Here is a 23,663-nt window from a genome sequence, read left to right on the forward strand (position 1 = left end):
TACAGAAGACTAGTGCTCCAGAACTTGCCACTTCCTTATTAGTTTAAGTACTACATTAAAAAAAACAATGACAGGAGCTATTCCAGATCTGCTCTTCTCAGTGCAGTTAATACACTGGCATCTTCCTGACAATATGGAAACTTGCCCAGGTATGTCCTGTACAGAAAAGGCAGGACAAATCCAAATCAGCTAATTACAGCCCATCAGTCATAAAGCAATCCTTGCTTTGCACTCTCACTTCAGTCCAAAATGGCCATCCCTATCCTGAAATTATAGCACTCGAGTTCTAATCTCTGCAGAAGGGAAAACAGTGTCTCTTAACCACTACTTTATTATACTAAATAGGCAAGTAGTGTGATACTGCATCTGCTGGCCTGACAAAGCTTTTGTTACAAACTGAGATTTTTTGAATACTAGGGAGCCAAGGAATATGGAGACAGAGTAGGAAAATACTCAAGAAGCTAAGCCACGATCTTAATAAAAGGGCAAAGATGGTTTGAGACACCGTATGGCCTTTTTCAGTTCCTGTTTTTACATGAAAAGCTTGCACGCTACAGCAGTATTTTGAAATGTTGCTGGAAGTACCTATGTTTTCTGCTGTTCAGATCACCAAGCCAAGCAAGCAGTTTTCCATCTGCTAGCCAGCAAGGAGCTTATGGGACAGCCCCAACTATACTGCAATGATCATAAAGACTGGCTGGTTGATATCCAAATTAAAATGTCACACTAGAAAGTGTACACAAGACAGCAGAAATAAGCTGCCTTTATTCATAAATGCACAGCTGTTTGCTTTTCATTATACAATTATCAAATAGAAGGGGGAAACCACCTCCTTTGCAAGGAAAGTGAAAGAATAAAAACAATTTATAATAGTCATGACTCACATTAGATAGTTTGAATTATTGAGCGTTATCAGATAATATTTTTATTTGATTACGTAGCATTCCACACATCATGATAGCCTCTTTTGCAGTTCTCAACTACTGATTTTTAATCTCATTATGCCAAGTTAACACCATTTTAACGCACTTTGCTTTTCTGCAATACAAATATTCCAAGTTGTGCTTTGAACATTTCACATTGTATGCACAACATAGTGAACTCTGACATCTCAACAAGCTGAAGACCTTCTTCTCCCCACATCATAAGTCACAGACTATTTCTGCTGATCATGAAACATCACAATTACACTTTAGACAAAGACATATCTTATTTTCTCTTTCATTTACAGGATAGCAAGTTTCAATGCGTGGTGTACTGAAAAGAAGTTCCATAAGTACATAGTGCAGCAAAAATCCTCTGTTTCGTAATCTTAACTGTAAACTCACTGATCATATTAGTTTAAGTACTACATTGTTTTTTTAATGACTGGAGCTATTCCAGATCTTGGGTGCGCAAAGACAAAGCTCAATATGGGGATTGTAAAATGAACAGGACACTTGTGTGACATCATTTCACAATGTCTCATACAAAAATCTGAATACTAGCATACAGTTTAAAGCGATGCAAGCATGATTTGTGAGGAAACACTAGCTGCTTTGTTATATTACTCATAAAGAAAGATAAACTAAGTGTTACAAGAATGCACATCTGGGGTGCCACAATTCATTGCTGCCTGCAGTCGTGTATCAAGTAGCAATCAATCTACCAGCCACATGGAGAGCAGCAAGAAATACACAAAAGCTCCAGTATTTTTGGTCTGAAGTGGGATTGTTTTTAAACTTTTGGGAAGCAAACAACGTAATATTGGTACATTAGGCATTTCTGTTGTGGAGTCAAAAATAAGGAGAATGGAGCAGCTGCTTATAGCTATATCTGAACAAGAAACTGAACAGTCTACACTAGTGACGGAAATTTTAATGGAGGTGGTATAGGTAACGACCTTTCAGAACTGTTTTTCTACTAACACATCCACATCCTCATCTAACATTATTGACTGTTGTTGGGCTTTGGTTCCTTTACAGAAGTGAAGAATCACTTGTGTGTAAGTGCTGGTGGGCTATTGACAAGTCAGGGAATGACAATTGAGCTTAATATTTTCCCTCCTACATACAGACCTATCAGGAATTGGCAAATAATGATCAGATGTGAGATGGCAGGTTGAATTCTCTGCCCCCTAATCAAATGTGCACATGACCATAGCAAATCAACAACCCACCCAGTTGAAAACACTCTTCCTCAGCAGGTATTAGGATCTTCATTGTCTAAATGTTTCAGCTGCTCCATAGGATTGCAGTTTGCCACTAGCACAGAAGGAAGGAAGTTATATGTTCAGTAACGCCTGTTCCAGCCCTTTGAACAAGCTACCCAGTTAATTGCACATCCTTGCATTTTCGCCATCATCCTTCAAAAGTTGTCCATTTCAAATATCTATTCAATGCCCTTTTCAAAATTAGGAATGAATTAGCTTCTAAAGCTTTTTAAGTCACGTATCCCATATGATAGTTTGCACAAAAATAATTCTCCTTATCTTGCTTAATTCCAGATCTTTAGGCAGTACCTTAAATTGACATCCTTCGATCACTTACCCATCTGCTACTAGCTTTGTTCTGACTTATTCTGTCAAGACATGTCATGATTTTCAACACCAATTAAACATCCCCTTCTCTAGTTTAATGAAAACAATTTCTATTTCTAATTAAAAACAAAGTGCTTGAGAAACTCAGCAAGTCTGGTAGTATCTGTGGGGAGACAGAAAAAGAGTTATCTGCCCACAATTCCCAATCAGGGTTGAGAGCCCTATTTCCAATGCTGAACAGGGAAAACAAATATACACATTTACCATGAAAACATCCAAGCCAGAAACCTTCTCAGGTGAAGCAGTCCGGCTAGTTTAGGAGCCCACACAGTGCCACATTGAAGTGCATCAACATTGAGACCATGATCCTTTTCCTACAGCGCATCCCCCTCCTCCACCGCCACCAAGGCAGTTCCTGCCCTATTCCAGGACTTAAAGGCACTAGCTAGTTCCAGTACTGCCGAGAGTTGATAAGTGTGCATAATAACTAAGGCATGTTGAGTGCTAGGTCAGCGATGGAAATTGTGGGGCGGAGATGTTTGTTGATGCATGAGGAATGTAAATAGGCTGGTAGGTAAGTGGTTGAGTATTTAGGGTAGGTCTAGGTTAGGCATTGGATCGAGTCTGGTCATGGACTTCCAGCCGTCGGGGTACTTTTGCGGCTGAGAAGAGAGAATGGGAATATAGACAGGTGGGGGAGGGGGAGTCAGTATGGGAAGCATGTGGGGGGGTTGTGGATGTTAGGTGCCTGTGAGAGGGCCAGGTGCTGGATCAAATTTGGAGGGGTAACGGGGAATGTGGCATCTTAAGGAGAAGCAGTGCAAGGATTTGGTCGGTTTGGGGCCTGGATCTCATAGATGTCAGGTTCAGATGATTGGGGATTTAACTGTTGGGTCAGGCCTGAGCAGGTAGCATTGTTGAAGTTGAGGAGTCATCCAGGAGTTAGTGGATGAGTTTTATAATTACTCAGGAGCTACAGCAAGCTTTAATTCATCTCACCTTTCCTGGCTATTTACTCAGATTTGTTGACTTTTGTAGGGGACTTCAGACACTGGCTAATTGCTTATTAGAAGCTTCAACTGGCAATTGCCAGTGGTTGAAATGCATTGGAAATTGTGCATCTTCCCGATGTGGCACTCCTATTTACACTGTTGCCATGACCACCTTACCATTGAAGTTCCAGGCCAATGATGAGTCCAATTGCTTTCTCTTCCCTCTCCACAAACATTACCAAATAGGAGTTTGTTTTATTCTAGATCTCCATGCAGCAACCACAACATTTTGCTTTCATTCCTGTTTTTGAGTAGCTAGACAAACTCACTCAGCTATCCAAAAAAAGTACCTTCCACAAGCAAGGGAGTTTAGAAATGCATTAGCTGGCATTACAGCAGGTCTAATTAAACATGGAACAGAAAGAACAAAGGGTTAACTTAAAAAGCCTCTCATTTGGCGTGTCCTCTACAAAGGGGAAATCAAAAAGATAACTTGGAGGGTGAGGGCTGTGTAAAATCCAGGAAAATCACATTATATTTCAATTGTCTCAAATATAATGTTGGGAAGCACTGAAGTTGGTCAGTACTTCAGAAAAGAATAGAAAACTTCTGGATAGTGGACTCTTTGTCAACAGTGAAATATAACTCTGCAAAAATGAAATAATATTAACAATTAGGATATGAATACTAAAATCCAGTGACTCATGCCAATGGTGTCTAATTTTATTAAACATTTTATATATCTAAAATTTATTAATATGATCTCATCTTTCCAGTGACAACATCTTTTTGTCCTACACCACCACGATTTTCAAATGGGTTGGGTAATATATTCGTGTGCTGTGACAACTGTCCAGGTATGCTGTGAAATTTTATACAAAAGATAATGAAAATCAATGTAAAACAAATACTGTTTCATCTTAAACAATACCCTATCCAACCAAAATTACAACTCAAAAATCTTTTGATTCCGAAACAAGAATATTCTAAATGCACATGGTCAAAGGACAAAATACATGACATGGAAAAGCGATGTGCCACGGAATTGTTCATCTCACTGAAGCATGCTGTGTTCCTGGAATTGGTGGCAACTGCTGACATATAACATCTTATGCTGCATTAGTATTACTGAATTAGCTAAAAGGAAACTGCCATCATACCAAGGGAAGAGAACCAGGCACATGCAAGTTTGTTTCAGGCCTTCCAGAAAGAAATATATCACCTTAGGGAGCTGTCATCAAATGATTTAAACAACCTGTCGGTAAATGCAAAACAAGACATTTAAATGCATCTTGGGGAACACAGTCATTTTCCGGTGAATGCAGAGATAACAGCAGCTCTACAAAGCAACCATTTAGACAAAAGATTTGAGAAAAGGTCAATGCAAAAGCACTAATTTAACTATATATCAATTACATTAAATACCTGGATGACATGATTGCAATATATTGCAGTCGCCAACATATTGACTAAATATTGACAGAATGAACATATTGCGGGAAACTAAAGTTGCCAAATTTTGTGGGAAGAATGAAAAAAACAAAATATATTTCAAATGGGAAGGGAGGGGCAGTGGGGGAGGAGGAGGACTTCAAAATGCTGCGGTATAGAGAATTCTGAGCACCCTCAAATAATTAAGCAGTCCACATCCAAATGAACTAAGACCCAGACAATTGCCAGTTTTAGACTGACCAGTGGTAAGGAACAGAAGCACACATGTACCAGGCAATGACCACCACCAGCAATCTAACAATACCCCTTGATATTCAATGGCATTACCATCACTATCAACATCTTAAGATTACAACTGACCAGAAAGTGAATTGGATCAGCCATATAAATATTATGCTACAAGCACAGATCAAAGGCTTGAAATCCTGCAGCAAATACACTTCAAATCTACAGGGCACAAATAACTGGTGTGATGGAATATTTCCGAATTGCTCGGATGAGTGCAGGCCCAACAACACTCAAGAACCCTGACACCATCCAAGACAAAGCAGCTCCTGATTTGGCACCACACCTTTAAACATTCCATCCCTCCACCACTGTTTAGTAGCTGCAGTGTGTAGCATCTATTAAGATTTAATGCAAAAATTCACCAAGGTTCCACATACAGATCACTACCTTTAAAAGGGACATGGGCAGCAGAAAAGTGGGCAAATCACACCTGAAATTTCCACTCCAAGACATTTACCACCCCAACTTGAAATATGCTAACTTTAAAGGTTTTTGAATAAATTTGCAGCTCAGGTTGTGGATGCTGTGGTTGGATCGCTAATTCGCAGATGTTTCATTACCTTGCTGGGTAACATCCGTACAGCCTCCGATGAAGCACTGTTGCGTTTTTCTGCTTGGTATTTAAACTCTGGGGTCCGTTGGAGATGATGAGCTCATTTCCGTTTTTTCCTTGCAGTGTAGTATATACACAGGGTCTAATTCTACGCGTTTATTGATGGCCTTCTCGGTGGAGAAGGAAGCCTCCAGAAATTCCCGTGCTTGTCTCTGTTTGGCCTGTCCTAGGATCCTGGCGTTGTCCCAATCGAACTGGTGGCCCTCCTTATCCATGTGAATGAAAACGAGTGACCATTGGTTGTGTCCTTTTGTTGCTAGTTGGTGTTCATGTATTCTTGTGGCCAGTTTCCTTCCTGCCTGTCCAATGTAATGTCTATCGCAACGGCAGTCTGTCCTTTAATATCTTAGGAGGCAACCCACTCCATCCAAGGGACTTACCATTCTTTAATCCCATTTGTTTCCCAAAGTACTTTTCCTTTACAAGCCAACTCTGCCCTCACTCTTTTCTAGTAACCTTTATTTAGTCTCTTTCTCATACTTGTATCTCATTCGCTCTCCCAATTTTCACCTTGGCTTTTTTTTTGGGAGTACTTTTGGCATGTTATAGTATCTTATGTAGTGAAGACTGATAAAAAAGTATTTATTCAATACCTTTGCTATTTCCCATTATTTTCCATGCTTCATTCACAAGGTGTACAAATTTCAGACTGAGATAAAGGAGGAGTTTCTGAGTGCCGAGTGTCTTTGGAACTCCTTGCCAAAGACAGCAGCGGGGGCAGAGGCCTTGAGTACACTTAAGGCTGAGACAGACAGATTCTCCTTCAGTGCAGGAATGAGGAGTTACAGGAAAAAGGCAGATCAACCATATTCCTATTGAATGGTGGTGCAGGCGAGGAGCCAAACACCTACTCCTGTTCCTATTTCTTATAGTTTAAGTGACCTATGTTCACTTAAACTATTGAAAAAGAAAGAAAGAGGCCAAAGTAGTTCTTACTGCTTGTTTTGATATTACTTGCTAGTTTATACTTGCAAAGTTTCATTTTCTCCATTTATTATTTAATAACCTTTGATAACTTTTAAAAACTCTCTAGTCCTCAGGCTTCTCTCTAATCTTTGACATATTGAAGGGGGAAAAAAAAGCAGAAAATTTGATAATATCCTTAACTTTATTGCTTCAAACAAATCTGTTTAACCCCTTCTTAGAACTCTTCAAGTTTGTAGAGTCATGAACTATTTTCTTAAACACCTTACATTTTTCCTTAAATATCTTTTCTGCTCACTCTTTTCCTAGTTAACTCAAACCAACTCTGCCCTCACTCTTTATTTAGTTTTTTTATCATATAAGTATCTCATTCTCAGGTTAAATGCCAAATTCTTCCACGTTACTGTCACTGTTGCCTCGGGATCATTTATCAAGCCCTTCTCATTATACATTATCTGATTGGAACCACAAGCTATTCTTCTAGGAAACAGTCCTAAACACAGTAAATTCTTCCTTGTTGGAACTTAAGCCCCTCATGATTATGTACTTTGTTAAAAAAAAAATTCCCTCATTTTCTGATCTGTGCTCCGTCCTTGGCAACTGTTATGAGGCCAATTTCACAATAGTCTTCCTAATCTTGCTTTTTCTTACCTCCAACTATGTGGATTAGAAGATGTGGAACCCAAGATCACTTCTTGCTATCATCCTTATTCCATCTCATACTGAAAGTTATCCTGCCACTCTTTCCTTCCTACTATTGATTCAGAGTCACATACACCTGAACATGCTTGATTCTTACTTTGATCTCCCTGTAATCTGATGCCTCTAATGGCTACAAGATTAAATTTGTTAACCTCAATTCCTTTATTCATTCACAGGATGAGGGCACTATTGACCAGGTAACAATTGTTGCCCATCCCTAATTGCCCAGAGGGCTGTTTATAGTCAACCACATTGCTGAGTCTAGACTCACATGTAGGCCATACCAGGTAAGGATGACAGCTTCCTTCCCTAAAACGACATTCGTGAACCAGGTGGGTTTTCATGAAAATCGACTATGGGTTCAGTCATCAGTAAATTCTTAATTTCAGATACTTCATTGAATTCAGATTCTACCATTTGCCAGTGGTGAGATTTGTACCGAGACCCCCAGAATGTTATCTGGGTTAACAGTCCAGCGATAATACCACTAGGCCATTGTGTCCCCTTATTAATTCATTTAATTTTGTTCCAAATACTACATTCATCTAAGAGCCATTAATTTTACCATTTCTTGATCCTTTGACTCTACTTGCTGTTGGTCTCTGTGCACTCTGTCCCTTGTCATCACGATACCAGTACCCAGAATGAAATAGGTTGCTCTGCAATGTTGCCATAACCTATCACTAACCCCCATACATTTGCCTCTCCTGAACCTTCCCAAGCCACTTTCTTAAAACCATGATTAAAAAAAAGGACAAATTTAGCTTCTAATAACCAGTTCTGGCAGCAACTGTGGAGTCAGAAAAACAGTTAATGTTTTGAATAGGGTATGACTATTCTATTCTATCTGAATATTTTCCATGCTTTCTCTTTACTTCAGATTTGCAGCATCCATAGAAGTTTGCTCTTCTTTTAACTTTACATTCACCTGTATTTCCCATCGTTAATGTGATCTGTATGTAAAAAAACTGCTGTTGCTGTTCTCTGGAATCTGAGAAAATTCTTTAATGTGATTGGCTGCTTTGACAGCTTAATGACATCAATCCAGCTCCATGCTGGAAATATCCAAAGGATGCTGTAATCAGCAACTGCATCACTCAACAGAGAAACAAGTGTAATTCCCATCACAGACACTTCTCAGCAAGACTCAGTCATCAATAGCAAATGCCCTGCCTTCAATCAGGTACATGCACTATGGTACATAATGGGAGATTCATCAGGAAAGCAGAGTGGTCAACCAAATGTAATACCCTGCTTGTGTAATTAAAATGCAGAAATTATTGTTTTGAAATTGGAATTATGTAATTTGTCATTAAAGCTGTAGGGTGTTAGATTCCAAAGCATTTCATTCTAACTTGAAAATTTTGGATGCTACATTAGGGAAGGCAATGGCCTGGTGGTATTATTGCCAGAGTATTAACCCAGAAAATCAGCTGGTGTTCTGGGAACCTGGGTTCAAATCACACCATAGCAGATGGTTGATTATGAATACAATAATAATCTGAAATTAAGAATCTACTGATGACAATGAAACCATTGTCAATCGTCAGGAAGAACCCATGTGGCTCACTAATGTCTTTCAGGGAAGAAGATCTGCCATCCTCACCTGATTTGCCCCATGTGACTTCAGACCCACATCAATGTGGTTCATTGTTAGCTGCCCTCTGAAATGGCCTAAGCGAGCTACTCAATTAAAGGGCAACCAGGGATGTGCAATAAATGCAGGCCGGCCAGCCAGCCAGCAAGCAATGCCCATCTCCCATGAGTCAATAAAAAGAAATTGAAAATTGTGATAATTACTGTAAATTCCATAAAGTACATACATAGCATCACTACATTTGAACTGAAAGTGTATACTTAAGAAAAGTGCATCTTCCTTAAAAATGATTCAATTTTTGATGATTTAATAGTTAGCTGTTTTCAACATACATATGACAACTTCCAAGCAGTGAATACAGTTGTTGTGACAGTCAGTCATTCTCATTTCATTCAAAAATCTAATTTCAATGAGGTCATTTTTATCACACATTCTGATGGTATTAACGTGCACCATCGAAAGCAATGTCTAATTGCACAGGAAGACAGACTTTGCCAAATATTTGGAGTACTACTTCATCCTAAGTATTTAGAGGGAAGAGGAGTTGACATGCTACTGCTCTTAGCTTCTGGCTCCTAACTAAACAGGACTGATAATTTAGCTTAGGTGGGTAGCAGAGATCTTGTAAGATTTAGCAAGACTTTTGGGTTCAGTGAAAACCAGACAAAATGCCATCATTTGAGGTGGCAAATTACACAGAACTAACCTCTAGCAGTCTGGATATTTCAAGCCAGTTTAAGAAAAATAATCCAGAAGTTTCATTTCTCACAGGGGCAGGATATATTCAACTAGCTATCTTAGTCATTTTGCCAGGCTACATTTAAAAACAAAATTGTCATTTTGTATCAGATTTTTCTCTATGCCTGAGAATTTCTCCCACTTTCCAGGGAAGATGTAATTATCACATCCTATGGATGAAGATTGAATTTAGAAGAAAGAATGAAAATGTTCAAACCAAAATTAAAATTTTTGAAACTACAACAGATTCTTGCATCCAATTTGATACTTGAAACAAAAACCAAAGCACTATTCATTTGAAATATCAACATGGTCTTAGTCACAAGAAAACATTGTCGACAATGTGTGTTCTTCAGAATCTATGCTTACATAGCTTTCAAAGAATGAATCACAACTTGCATATTGCTACACAATTCAATGCCAATTAAAAAAAAATCAAATGACTAGATTTCACTGTATCTGAACACATTGACACCCAGACTTAATAAGGGAACTGCTCTCAAGATTCTACTGTCAGCATTTCCAAACCTATTCAGAAACTTTCGATGTTTCCATGAAACACTTGAGGCTTCTTGGTTTTGTCCACGTTGTTGTTAGAGAGTAAAACTAAAAACTTTGTGACTCAAGGCAAGTACAGAAAGCTCAAATGTTTGGAGCGGTTAACAGCTTCATCATTTCATGCAAAATTTTATTTTACCACATCTTCACAGATCAAAACGTAAGCACCAGGTTCTACTTTGCTTTATACCTTCACAGTGAATTTCAGTTCCATGTGTTGCTCCTCAAATTCCGTAATTTATACAAGGTGGCGGCAGTGGAGTAGGCAGTTTTCAGGCTCCTGAGCCTGGGGCTCGTCCACTCTTGTCCGCTTCCCTTTCCTTATTACATTTCACTTCTACTTACCTTCTGGAGACAGCTCAGTCACGGCAGCATTGGTGGCAACAGCACTGATGAGGAAGATGGAACGTGGCTTTGTCGGGTCCCGAGCATTGGGCAAGGCAGCTGGTGAGACTGCAGTGGGACCTTGGCAATGGTGTGATGGAGGCAGCTGACAGAGGGGTGGGCACAGGACTCAGCATGGGCAAATCAGGCCCAGCAGTGAAAGATATCACTTGAAAAAGTGGTGACAGACATTGACTGGGTATGGTGCTGGCAGCAGAAGGATACAGGCTCTCTAAGCTGGACCTTTTGATTTTGTTTTAATTAAAAAATTCGAAATGGCTACAGCTCATGTTGACAGTGGAAGCTTTTCACTGTATTTTACACCAATTTTTCACTGTTAAATACATGTGACAATAAATCATTCATTTAAAGAATGCTTTTAAGGAGTAACAGATGTGACAAGGTCATACTTATTGTACAGCCCTATCCAATCCATTACGACGGCGATTTTGAAGGTGTTGTTTCTTCTCCTTGAATCACAGGAGTACTTGGAGTAATGATGGGGCTACGATGTTGAGATTTCCTCATTTCAAACTGTTGAGGATGAGGGGGCAACTATCAGAGCTTGTGACTTGAGGTGCAGGTGTTCCCATTATGTTGCTTAATTTTATCTTTTTCAGTGCTAGAGTTCAAGGAACTAGGGAGGTGCGGCTGAAACAAAATACTGGCAAACTAAATTCAGTGGCTGGTTATCAAAACATTTTTTAAGTGATAAATATCTTAATGACATCACAACTAGGTAATTTTGTCAGCCATATTTGAGGCCAAATTTAGCAGCTAACCAGACATCAGGGTGAATCAAATAAACAAACTATTTGTTCTCCCTAGTGGGCCTCAAAATGTGCTATTAGAAGTAAGTTTGAAACTTCATGTCAAAGCGTTACATTCTTTGTACTAAGACATCACTGGTAGACATCATGATCATAATTTTATATTTGTTTCATCCGTGAACAGAAATTTCAAGAGGTAACAAAACCAAATCCTCTCATTTTAAACACCTGGTAATTCTTACTGCTCACTCTTATGAATGAAAAAAAAACACTTCTGAAGTTTAATAGAAAGACAAAGTACAATAAGTAAATAAATAGTCCAAACTTTCAGCTGAATTATAATATTTATTTCAAAGGAATTCCAGTGCAATATGGTTTCTATCATTCTTAAAAACACACCATGTACCAAAAGACCAAAGATATAAGAAGAGAATTAGGCCATTCAGCCCACTGAGACTACACCATCATTTGATCATGGTCAGAGACAAAAAAAACTGCAGATGCTGAAAACCAGGTAGCCAAATGGGAGGCTGGAAGAACACAATAGACCAGGCAGCATCTGGAGGAAAGAAGTAGTCAACATTTCGGGTGTTAGCTTTCTTCAGGATTGCAGTCATAAAGAAGGGTAATACCCAAAACATTGACTGCTCCTTTTCTCATTTGATCATGGTTAATGTTTTGCAACCCTAGTTTCCTGCATTCTCTTCGTAACCCTCGATCCCTTTACTAATTAAGGACCTATATATTTCTCTTAAAGACACTCAATGACTTCACAGCCTTCTATGGTAATAATGTCTGCAGATTCACCACTCTCTGGCTGAAGAAATTCCTCCTCACCTCCCACATGTACAACCATTTACACAAGAATTTCGGCCGTATGGTCACCTTCAATTCCGAAGAAGAATCAATGCCAAAATAATCACATACTTTGATGGGTTAATGGTTCACTCCATTGCTTTTCCATTATAATGTAGGTAGATGCATACATTGCATTGCCAAACACTTAGTACTGTTGTTTCAGCAGGAAATGTATTCAAAGAGTTGTAGATTTATAAAGCAATAAATCAATTTGAAGTATTAAATGGGTCTGAGAAGCAGCTGAAGAAGTTTCTGGAGACAAGTTCTTTTTCCTTACATTGGACTTAAGTGCTCATCCCTAATTTCCCTCAAGATTGGCTAAGTTATATCAGTGGAGAGTTAAAAGTCAAACAAATTACTGAATGTTTGGAGTCACACATAGGAGAGGGAAAAGGGATTATACCATTTCCTTTCCTCCAGCACCTTAATGATTGTTTCTTTTTATGGCTACATGGTCATAGAGTCACCGCTAGACTGGCATTTTTAATTCTTGATTCTTATTAACATTTACATTCCACAATTTGGCTTAATGAAATTTGAACTCATGTTCCCACAGCATTATCCTGAAGTTCTGGATTATCAGTACAGTGATATATTAACATCATATTACCATATCCCTTGTAAAGGTTTTGCATAGAAGGTAAGCACTGAAGTTGAAGCTAGTTTTTTAAAAAATGAGATAACACTGTGGGAAGTTGGAGCTCCACATACTTATCTCTGATGCAAGCATCTGCAGTTTTTACTACCTTTTTTTAAAAAAAGTGCTAATTTGCAGCAAATTATCTTTTTCTAAAAAAAAATTATATTCTTAGTTTGCAAGATGAGCTGATAGATTAAGCCAAGCCTATCCAAAATCTTTAGATACTTTCAAGTTTCATTCAGGAAGCCTGCCAGAAAAAAAAGTGTGGTGGTGGTAATCATGGGGGATTTTAATCAACACCCTGAAAAATCAGATCAGAAGTAACTCAAAAGCTGAGTTCATATTATATTTTTGAGATTGTTTCTCAGAAAAGCATGTTCTGGTGCCATAGAACAGTCTATAGCAGACCTGGTATTGTGTACAATGAGACACAATTAATGATATCATAGTGAAGGCAGTCCTAGGTAGCAGTGACCATAATATAATTAAATTTTATGCTCAAATTTCAGAGAGAAGCAAGCGGGCCCAAAACTAATATTTTCAAAATAAGCTCAGTTATGAGGCAATTAGTTTAAGAGATAGATTATTGAAGATTTAGTGGCAACATTTATGTGGATATTCCAGAACGCAGAATGAATACATTCCAACAAAGATGAAAAATTTCATGTGGGGGGACCCACCATCCAGGGTTAACTTAAGGTAACAATAGTATCGGAAATAAAGGGAAAATCTGTGTAAGAATAGACGTTAGGCCTAAAAAAAAAGGACTGGTTATAAAACAGCAAATATTGATCAAAAGTTTAATTCAGAGGGAAACATTAGACTTCAAGACAAAGCTACCTAGAAATATAAAATACGAAAATACTAAGGGTTTCAATGGATGCTTAGACAAAGACTTGTCTCATACAAAGTGAGTCTTGGAAATTAGAAGTGACAAGAAGTTAGCAATCTTAAGTTCAGCAATACGGGTAACATCGGATCCAAATAAACTCAGAGAAATAGCTGTAAATCAGGAAATGGAAGGGAGGGATAAATGCAGGAAAATTACAATGCATTGGTTTTAATTTTCCCAAACTTTCAAGATTTAATAAAATGGAAAATAGTGATTGTAATTCCCTCATTCTAAAAGAGGAGGAGACAGCAAGCAGGAAAGTATAGGTCAATTAACTTCCCTATCAGATGGGAGACTTTAGAAGTTATTATTAAAGACATTATAGAAGCACACTTAGAAAAGTTCAAGATAGTCAGGAAAAGTCAAAATGGCTGTATGAAAGGGAAATCACAACTTATTTCTTGGAATTGGTTTGAGTAAAATAACATGCATTGTGGATAAAGGGGAACTGATGGATATTCTACATTTAAAATCTCCAGAAGGCATTTGATAAGACATTACATCAAAGGTAATTGTAGAAAATTAAAGTTCTGGTGTAGGAAGTAACATAGGCACAGACTGAAACTTGGTTAGCTAACAGGAAACAGTAGTCACAAGTTAATCATTTGCTGATTAGCAAAAATACAAGTGATATAACACAGGGGTCAGTGCTGGGACCTCAACATTTAATAATTCGTATAAATAACTTGGATAAAAGGGGATTGAAGGTATGTTTGCTAAATTTGCTCATTATACCAAGATAGGTAAAGTGAACATAGGAAGCTATAATAGGACATATACACAAGTTAAGTGAGTGGACAAAGACAGGGAAAATGAAGTATAATGTAGGAAAATATGAATTTGTCCACTTTGGAAGAATTTAAACATCATATTCTCTAAATGGGGAGATATTGCAAAGCTCTGAGATAGAGGGATCCGGTTATCCTAGTGTATGAATTGCAAAAGGCGCGAATGCAAATCCAGCAAGTAAGAAGGAAAGCTAATAGAATGTTATCATTTATTGCAAGAGAGAGATTGAATATGCACAAATGGAGATATGTTTCAGTTGTACTGGCCATTGGAGATATCACATGAGTATTGTGTACAATATTGGTCTCCTTATTCAAAAAGTGACACAAGTTCACTAGAAGCAGTTCAGAGAAGGTTTACTTGACTAATACCTAGAATGGACAGATTGAAATGTTAAATTAAACAGGCTTTTATTTGCTTGGGTTTAGAACAGCAAGTGACTTGATTGAAACATTCAAGATCCACAGAGGTCTTGACCAGCTGAATGTGACAAACCTGTTCATTCTTGTGAAATAGTCTGGATCTAGCAGACCCGTTAAAAATAAGGTTTTGTTATTCAACACCTAGATGAGGAGGAATTTTTCTCAAAGTCAGTTCTTTGGAACTCTTCTGCTAAAGCAGTGAAGTGGAGTCTTTGATTATTTTAAAGACAGAAACAAATAGATTCATGGTAAGCAGTAAAATATGTTACAGGAATAGGTGGTAATATGGTGTGATCAGATCAGCCAAGATCTTACTGAATAGCATAGTGGACACAGGAATTTGAGTGATCGACTCTTACTCCAAATTCATATGATTTTAAACTTTCCCCTTGTTTTGAAGTTGCTGCATGGCTATTTTCCTTCAGGTATTTTACACCTTTGAGCTGCAAAGCCTTCTATAATATCTAATTCTGGCCTCTTGATTACTCCTGATTTTAACTGCTTCACTATTGATTACCATGTCTTCAGCTGCCTCCACTCAAAAGGTCTGGAATTCCCTTCCTGAACCTCTCCACATTTTTACCATCCTTTAAAATTCTCATCAACGCCCTTAATCAGGAGATTGACTATTGCCCCACTTTCATCTTATTATGGCTTGATGTCACATGTTGCTTTATAATAGCTTGTTTATCCCCTTGGGACATATATGGTTAGAATTATGTTTGAAGTACTCTAAGTATTGGTGTTAGTGTTTATTGGTCGAGAACATAAAACATTGAGTAATAGATTTGAATGCTGAAGAGACAGCCTATGCAAACCACCCGTTATGTTCCTGCTCACATTCCATTTCACAATTTATTTTTATGCAAAAGTGGAATTTTGTAATACTATTTGTGTCTGAAATAGGTCCACTTGCAAATGAGGGGAAAAATTGCACCCATTGCTGGTTGTGTACATTGTAGTACAATAACTGAAAGCCACACTTTTGCAGTTGGTTTTTCAGCTCAAAATGTCTAAACAACAAACCACAGATCCAGACTAATTCAGAACACAGCGTATGACCAGCAGGCTGTAGTAACATTTTGCAACACCATTTTATTTCACCTTTATTGTAATGAATTGTTCTTTAACAAAGAACAGAACCTCAAGCTTGAGACTGAGCAGTCATATATACTCCTCAGCATAAGCACATAGAAATGATAAAATCAACGACGATTATACATCCCGAACAGAGCCTCAGGCACAAAAACTTCAGATCTGTTGCAAAATCTTCAGCATAGTTGGGCGAACAGAAACAGTGCAAGGCCACACAGAGATAATCTCTCACAGATTTTGTTTAATTTTCACTGTAGCCAGTACATGGTGAACTTCTTAAACCAATTTCAAATTCCCAAGCAATTTGCAGCTATTGACACCATCATTGACTTCAGCTAACAAAAATGTTACTGCCCCTTGTACACATGTTTCACATTGAAATCTGCTTTCCTCAGAGGTTAGAATTGAGCAAGCCATTCAGCTCTCTACTGCTCATCTACGAATACCAATATTAAATAACGACTGGAGAACAGCTCCTTCCAGGTCCTCATCTTATGGTACAGAAAAGTACTCAAAGAATACACGTGACCACATGAGCAAAATAATGCACATGAAAATAATAAATCCTGGAAAGACACAGCAACTAAGTTCGGTGGAAGGTTATTAACCTGAAACATTAAACGTTCTTGCTTTTATCCCCCCACAGATGCTGACTGGCCCAAGGGTTTGTGTTTTCACACTGACTTGCACTGTGACAGCAAGCTGTAAATTCATTAACTGGGAGATTAGTCTGATACCATCTGGTCATAAGGTATAACGCTCAACTATCTAGTTGCCAAGTTTGTTTTATTCTTTTTTCGTAAAAGGCGGCAGCACGGTACCTCAGTGGTGAGCACCGCTACTTCACGGGGACCCGAGTTCAATTCTCCCCTCAGGCGACTGTCTGTGTGGAGTTTGCACATTCTCTCCATGTCTACGCTGGTTTCCTCCGAGCGCTCCAGTTTCCTCCCGCCGTCCAAAGATGCGCAGGCTAGGTGAATTGGCCGTGCTAAATTGCTCATAGTGTTCAGGGGTGTGTAGGTGAGAAAGGTTTAGAGTGAAATGGGTCAAGTGGGATGCTCTGTGGGTCAGTATTGACTTGTTGGGCCAAGGGCTTGTTTCTACACTGTAGGGATTCTATGATCTATGAGATACTTAAACCACGGGTCGACAATAGATATTAAAATTAACTACTTTCAGTAGCTTTAACTTTACTTGAGAGTAGTAACATCCTCGTGTTTTATAAACTGATCAATTTTCATTACTATCCTCAACAATAGGATTATCAACTTGGCCAATATTTACCACTGATTATGCTTTTCCAATTCTGACCCAGTTTAAATTGTTGAACAACTCCAGTTTGATACATAAATTATACATGCTTTTCTCAGGCTTCTTTTCCAGTAACCCTTTCAGTAGGTAATTCTGGTCTGGTTACATATTTACTCAGGTTCAGTGGTGTTAGTTTCTTCCTTTATTCGTCTGACTGAACAACAGGCAATGAGTGAATCAATCTGTGTTGACCATTGACCATTTACTATGCTGCATGCCATGAGACTGGTCTGAAAGTGTGGTTACAGAAAAGCATCATTTCATATTTGTTACATTTTAAAACATCAAATAATACTCCTGTTCACACATACAAACAATTGTATTATTGCTATTTCCAGATTTGGGGAGATTAAAGGGGCATGGTCATGTCAATTTCATCAGTTACTCAAAATTTAAGATAGTTGCAATTTTTAATCGCAGGAGCTGAAACAACACAACAGATGATACCATGGAATAAATCAATTCAACTTCATGGCTATCAAAATTAGTCTTTTCACAGGTCAAAAATTATACACTGAGATGATATGCCAACCTTAAAGCAGTTTACTAGAGTAATAATACAGGAGGGTATCCATTTCCTATGATCCAAGAATGATCAGCATCATTTCATCACTCCACAGCGTTTATACAACTCACAAGATGCTCAGTGACAAAGGATGGGTAAACACCCGAGTGTGAATGGTCCCATAAAGCTTCCATTGGAAATTGCCCAGGATGTACACTCAGTGAAAAATCTGTTACAACTAAACCCATGGCAACAATTCCAAAAAGATTTTTTTTTGGTCAAGCACAAACAATTGACCTCTTGTCCAAACTGGCAGCCTCAACAAATTCAAAATAACCTCTTTCCTGTTGTAATCATGGTCTATAAATAAAGCTTAGGATACTGAATGACATTTTCAATGGCCTCTTCACTTGTCTAACCACCTTTAAATGATTTACATACATACAGCTTTGTCTGGTCCTACACCTGCTTTATAATTATACCCTTTACTTTGTTGTCTCTCCATGTTCTTCCTACCAATTTAATCACCTTACGCCTCTCCACATTTCGTGTGACCCTACCTGCTCATTCTGCCAACTTGTCCATGTCTTTCTTGAAGTTCTACATGGACATTCTTAAAGTTTACAACAATCCCAAGTTTTAGATGATTTGCAAACTTTGAAATTGTCCCCTGCACACCCAACCTAGATCATAAACATATTTTAAATGTACTTCACCAGTTTTTTTTTTGAAAGAAATCCCAGTCTTCCTCCAGCCTGAAAAAAAATCCATTTAGCATTAGTCTGTTTCCTGTCACTCAGCCAAATTTTGTATCCAGAATGCGCCTGTCACTTTTATTCCACAATATCTATGTTTGTTCCTCAGTCTCTTGTGTGGCACTGTACCAAATGACTTCTGGAACTCCATGTGCACCACAACGTACTGCTCTCATCAATTCACCTTATTACCTCTTCAACAAAACGCCAGCTGATTCACCTCCTGCGTCACCAGTTGCCGAGACTGACCTGCTTCCCTCCAAAACTGTTACCAGGTCATGTGGTTGGATTTAAAGCAACAGCCTAACATATTTGCATAAATGCACACCATCCTGCCTCCTTTACACCATACGATCCTGCAATGAAAACATTTACATTAAAAGTCCAGAGTCAATAGGCAAGGGATGTTCTAAAGGATGTTAATTTCAGTTTGACTGTTGGTGCAACTCAGGCATTTTTTCCCGTCCCTTTGGTTTTTCTGGCCATTCCTTTTTTTCTCCCCCCCAGCCAATCTTTGAACTGGTTGTTTCACATTCAGAAATGGCAGTTCAGTTCAGTTTTTATGTTGTATAATTCTTTAGTGAAATGGTCTGCCACCTCATTTATAATAACAGTAATTCTGGTTATGGAAGTCTCTGTTTCACGTGCCCTTTGTGATGCTTTGATGAATTATCAATTCATTTACAGTTCCTTGCCACAATTTTTCATATGTGTGACTCATTGTAATTTTTGCATTATCTTTAAACCACTTCACAAAAGAATCAGACTGAGTGGTTTCACGACTCAGTCAATTCCCTCACCTATTATCACCACTAAATTTTTAAGCAGCTTTGGTGATTTTAACATTCTCCCCAAAGATGGCAACCTTATCACTTGCTCTGTCGGTGCTTATGCCAAAAGCATCCAGAATCACGTTTATTCAGGTCACGCACTATACAAAAAAAAAGTGGTTTCCAGCATGCAGTATTTCACACTTGTAATTTGAACCTAGAACCACATCATCCTTTTTCTAGGTAAAACTGACTTTGGGCATTGATACTTTACACTCCAGGGTGATGACTCCTCACTCTTCCCAATGTCATCCAAGGATTTCGGACCACCGCTGATTTTAATTTCACCATAAAGGAAGCTGTGTTCTGTTGAGCTCCTGAACCTTCTCAGATTTCAGGTTGACAGGCCAGCAAATAGAACCATCCATATTTGCCATTGGAATGAAGCACCAGTCTTTTCTCCACTCTGTGGGAACATGAGGCTCCTAGTGTATAGTGGTGTGTTACCTTCATCAGCTTCTTTGTTCTGGAGCACTCGTTTGGAAAGGCATTAACTTCCAAGGGAACACCGTTTTGTTGATCTCCAGTACGAGAAATGTACTTTCCACTATCCTCTAGTTTAACCAACTCAACTATGGGTCCGTTTTACTTCATTTCATATTTGACACTAGGCTGCAGTAGAGTGGATACTTTTATCCATTGTATTGCTGTAAGATATCTGATAATTTCATAATGTAGGATGGTAGCATCATTCATTTGAGCTTTTCAATCCTTGAGCTTTTGCTTGAAGGTTATAGGCAAAGCTACAACTGGCCAGTAAGTTCTTCATTGGTAATGCACAATTTCACAGGTATAATGGTCACTGTCAGTCTTCTTAATCAGATTAATTATTAGGCTCAGTAAAGTGTCATCTTTGTTCAACTCATACTTCTTATTCAGTTTGATTTTTGCCTCAACCTTTGGTCTGAACACAAAGCACTGATCTAGCCTTGCAAAATTTTGCCTGATTCTCATCCTGGAGGTTCAGTTGACAGATCTTTTCCTTGCTTCCCACATCCCCATTGAAAGAAATGGCACGTTTCTTTAGAACTTGCAATAGATCAGTCTCAGAATCTGACAAGCGAACTTAATTCATCTCAGCGGAGTTTGATTTTTTCCAACCATGCTCTTCCCATAAAGCTAGAAGATTTTCTTTGACAACGTGCAAGCACAAATCTTCAGACCGATTGTTTCACTGAACATTCACATTGACACAACCCCTTTAAAGAACTAATTCACCTGTATATGCTTATAATACAATTTTTAAGGGCTGGAGTGCAACATGATTTATCTACTTCTGATATATTTGAAAATGTCATTGCAACCACTGCTCCAGTGTCCATCTCCATTCTTTCCAGTTTGCCATTCAGTAAGGGAATGACCCAGTATTGGTTGATGTTGCCAATAATAGCCAGCATGTTTAAGAGTAGCTTCTCTTCAGATTGCATACCAAGGCTTTTCTCATGCCCTTTTTGTACCATTTAGATTTTCATCCTTCTCTTCGATTTCTGTACTTTTGCAGTCTGTTTTCATGTTTTTTTTCCCTCAAACATGACTGCTCAATGTACCTTTTCTTGCCATACTTAATCACACACAACTTCTTCATCCCATCAATTTGCTGCTGCATGATTTGCTTCTTCACTTTGATTACTTTTTCAGCTTATCTCTCAAACTTAGTCTGAGCTTTATTCGCTGTTTATTCCATTATGACTCCATATCAAGTGCTTTCTTTAAATCTAGGTTCTTTTCCACCAGTAATCTCTTCTGGATTTCTTCACATCTTAAACCACAGACCACACTTCTCTAATAGCATCATTTATCTACAAATCCACAGTATTCTGCTCACAGCTTTAATTTTTTTTTCCCCTCCTGAAATACTCATTATTCATAGCTTTTGCAAAGGTACATTACAGTGATTAAATATGGCTGTTACAGAGTGCTTGGTTGAATGCAGTACATCCCAATCTAATGTGTCACATTCCACTTTCAATTCAGATGATATTGATAATTATATTACAAACATTCCTCACATGTAGAATACGGGCAGATTCACAGGAGTCCCCGCCTATTTATGTACACTGGGAGGAGTGCCTAAACTGTGAACCTTTCCCACTGAACCTCTAAAAATTCCAGTGACAAAACCTCTTGGCTACCCCAAGCCTAAGTGCTTCCTTCAAAACCTAGTCCTGAATCTGAAACATCAATACTACTCTAACTACTAGCTACACAAGTTAACAAAAAACCAGTTCATAAATGCATGCTTTGCACAGATGAAATTTAAAAATCTCACACTTCCTAAGATATTTCCATGATGAAACAGCCAAAGAATTTCAAAATATCACAGTATATTTTCAAACTATGAAGTCACCAACTATAGCTGTGATTAAACTTCTCTAGCAATATAAACGATGATAGAAAATCAGAGCTAGCAACAGCCTTAAATTTATCTTACAGCCTAATGTACAATGTAGTATGGACAAAGCAAAACTGCAGCAGAGGAGGATTAAAAGTTCACAACTTAACATACTTCTCAAAAATTAATGAATTTTCAACATCACTTTGTAATTATACATCTCCTTTAGTACATATTTTTCAACATTAATGTCCTTAGGAGAACCATAGACTGGCATCAAAAATAACTTCCTGGATATATTGTAAACATGCAGTTTTCATGACTAAAGCTTTAAAATCTCCATTAAAAGGATAAAGACAACAAAACAATTTCACCAACACTGAGCATCCTAACATTATCCAGGAAGCACACTTAGCTGTCAGAAATGCCTTAAAGATCCATGGCCTGAAAATAGTTTCTGTAGTTTATTTTTCATGAATAGAAGCTGCAGTATTTACATTAGATCACATAAGTTGAGGCCATGGGTTGTATTTTACCAGAGACTGACAAAATATATATATCAAGGAGTTTGACTGAGAATTTCTCTCCTAGTGAGTTTTCTCATGCAATGCTCATGTTATTAGCTGTCCACCACACCTCTGTGGTGTCCCACTAGTGCTACCAGAACTCAGCAATGGTGGAAGTACTCGCCATCATGAGGGCACCCTGGGATTCCCAGGAGCAAACAGTCGTACACCAAGTAAGAGCTGCCAGCCAGAAATATCCTTAGTACACAGTTGGGGGAGGGGGGGTGGTGGTGGAGAATGAAAAGGAACTAGTGAGGACATCCTGGTGGCAGATGGCTGACACTCCATTGCAAACTCATTATGTAAACATAATGCTATTTTAGGTCCATGACTTCTGGTTGACAGTCATTGTGGTTCATGTTGGTACAAACAACAGAGTGGAAAAAGGGATAGAGTACTGCAACAAGAATTTAAGGCATTACGTTGCACATTGAAAAGCTGCATCTCAAAAGGCTGTAATCTCTGGATGCCACGTGCTGGTATCTGTTCTACCAATTCCCACATTTAAGTGGCTCAAAGTTGGCATAAGGGAGGTGGTTTAGACTTCTGGAATAATAGTTTAATTTCCAGGGAAGGTAGGACATGTACCAGTCAGATGTTAGCAGGACCAACATCCCTGCAAGTGTTTAGTGCAGAAGGTAGAGCATATATAATCAAGTTAAGGCACAAGGAAATATGTCAAGGCTGGGTGGAATTTATTTTAGTATATCAAGTTTTGTGAAGGAGGCAGATAAGGCTGCTGATTAACACATGGGGATATGTTGTCATCGCTATTAGAGTCATGGTTGAGAGGGGCGAAAATTGGAAGCTCAATACAGCAATGTACATTATTTTCAGACAAGACAGTGAATGGGGTTGTAAAACACAAGGGGGTTTTGCATTATTGATTAAGGACTCAATTACTACAAAAGGGGAGATAATAAGGCCACATGACATAGAAGCTGAATTAGGCCATTTGGCCCATTGACTCTGCTCTGCCGTTTGATCATGGCTGATATGTTTCTCACTCCCATTCTCCTGCCTCTTCCCCATACGATCTTAATTAGGAAAGGGCTAGCTCCATCTTAAAGACACTCAAAGACATGGCCTCCACAGCCTTCTGCGGCAATGAGTTTCACAGATTTGCCACCCT

At 38.4% G+C, this 23,663-nt stretch overlaps 1 protein-coding gene across 3 annotated transcripts in view; it reads right to left on the bottom strand.

The window, feature by feature from the left end:
* LOC125457732 (SPRY domain-containing SOCS box protein 1-like) overlaps positions 1-23,663 on the bottom strand; it is a 178,115-nt gene that overhangs the window by 108,898 nt on the left and 45,554 nt on the right. The window lies entirely within an intron of this gene.

This window comes from Stegostoma tigrinum, chromosome 14 (assembly GCF_030684315.1).
Source record: "Stegostoma tigrinum isolate sSteTig4 chromosome 14, sSteTig4.hap1, whole genome shotgun sequence".
Lineage (NCBI taxonomy): Eukaryota > Metazoa > Chordata > Chondrichthyes > Orectolobiformes > Stegostomatidae > Stegostoma > Stegostoma tigrinum.